The sequence below is a fragment of the Muntiacus reevesi genome, chromosome 3, assembly GCF_963930625.1.
Source record: "Muntiacus reevesi chromosome 3, mMunRee1.1, whole genome shotgun sequence".
NCBI lineage: Eukaryota > Metazoa > Chordata > Mammalia > Artiodactyla > Cervidae > Muntiacus > Muntiacus reevesi.
In genome coordinates, this window is record NC_089251.1 from 211,829,686 (window position 1) to 211,831,661 (window position 1,976).

General features: G+C 43.6%; 1 non-coding gene across 1 annotated transcript; it reads right to left on the reverse strand.

The window, feature by feature from the left end:
* Positions 1–1,458: 1,458 nt before the first annotated feature.
* On the reverse strand, positions 1,459–1,529 carry TRNAC-GCA (transfer RNA cysteine (anticodon GCA)). Its single transcript has one exon. It is a non-coding gene; the product is annotated as a tRNA-Cys (tRNA).
* Positions 1,530–1,976: the final 447 nt, after the last annotated feature.

A 1,976-nucleotide genomic window follows, 5' to 3' on the forward strand; every position in this document is an offset into this window, starting at 1 on the left:
ATCAGAAGATCCCTGGCACCCCACCCAAGCTGAAGTGACCAATTTGTGACCCAGAGGGCCTGATTCACACTTCTCTTGCTGCCTTTATAATGACACTTAGACATGACTTGTTTGTGCATTTATCTCCTCTATGTTATAACTTTTTGGATAGCAAGATACATGTGGCTTTGGGTTTGTATTAATCTTTGTATTCCTGTTGCTTACCATGGTGCCTGCCTTGCAGCAAACACTGCATAAACTCTTACCTAAACAGAGTCGGTTTACTCAGAGAACCATGAAGAAAGCGATGGCCCTAGAGGGTAAGAGAACTGACTCTTCTCTCCTTGGGTCTTGGAAGGGAGGCAACATGTCTTGGCCAGTGTAGTGCAGCAGTGAGCTCTGGACACTATTGTTGACACCAGCAACCCCTCTTCATGTTCCCTGCCTTCTTGTCTGACATTTTCCGCTTCTATCCTCACTCTCTCCCTCTGGTCCCTTGGTCCACATTCTCACAGGACGCTAATGTCTGGGATCTCTAAATCTCAAATCATTATCCATCCACCTTGAGGTGCTAAAATAGACAAAAGACAAACCACTTCAGAAAAATCCTAACTCATTTCTTAGTTTCTCTGTGAAGTCTCAGCTTCATTGCTGCTCTGGTTATGTGAGCTGCACCATTTAGAAATGTTGAATTTCCTCCTGTTTGATTCTTCTCCCCTAAAATATAGAGTGGAGTCATCCCCTTAGTATATTCTTAGCCACTTCCTCTTCTGAGTTCTAGTCTCTATTTGGCCTTCTTAGGCTAAGGATATTGTAGAAAAGACATCCCCAGCCTGAAATATATCACTTGAGAACAAATGAAGAGAACCTCGTCAACTCCTGCAACTCATTCCAACCCTGCAGCCAGAAGGCCCATGACATTTACAACTAATATGGTGGCTCTAGTTGGTTTCCTCTGTGTTTGCAGATGCATATCTGAACTCTCTCCGTGTTTAGATTGCAGAGAGAGAGGCTGAGGACTTGGAACCAAACTTTGATAAATGGAGAAAAGATGATCCTGATGGGAAAGAGCAGACCATACATGCTTGTATAGTTTATTCCAGGTAGAGCTCTCTTCCATGACTCTAGGGTTGAGTTTCCTATTGTTGGTGGAGATTATAGCTCACTGGGGATATCATTGGAATTTAATATGCTTTAGATTCCTCTTTTCTACTCAGTTCTTTCTACTACTACCTTCTTTAAAGTCAACATATATTAACTGGACACTAAGTATTCAAGAACCTTTTTGCTATGTACTATCTCTAGCATAGAGAAGGCATATGCTAGCAGTGTATTTAGCGATGTTGTTGTTGTTTAGTTGCCAAGTTGAGTTCAGCTGTTTTATGACCCTATGGACTATAGCCCACCAGTCCCCTCTGTCTATGGGATTTCCCAGGCAAGAATATTGGAGTGGGTTGCCAGTTCCTCCTCCAGGGGATTTTCCCAACCCAGGGATTGAACCTGGGTCTCCTGCATTGCAGGCAGATTCTTTACCACTGAGCCACCAGGGAAGCCTGTCTTCAGTGATGAACCTTAGCCTTTTCCCATGGAATAGGAGATGGATGTAGAGTAGAAAGCTGTGATGTACTTGAGGAAAGAGAGAGGAAATTTGCAGTAAATCCCTGGTGTGGATATTCTAGCTTGGGATGGGTGTTCCTGCCATGGACTTCCTGTTCTTTCCCTGTGAGAACCCGTAATATACTTTACTATTCAGTTCAGCTCATTTCAGTTGCTCAGTTGTGTCCAACTCTTTGTGACCCCATGAATCACAGCATGCCAGGTCTCCCTGTCCATTACCAACTCCCAGGGTCTACCCAAACCCATGTCCATTGAGTTGGTGATGCCATTCAGCCATTAGACTGTATGCCTATTGAGCAGGAATTTTGCCTTATAATCCTGGAATTTAGCACAGGGACTCATAGTAGATACTCACCAATTACCTGTGTGAAATAATGGAT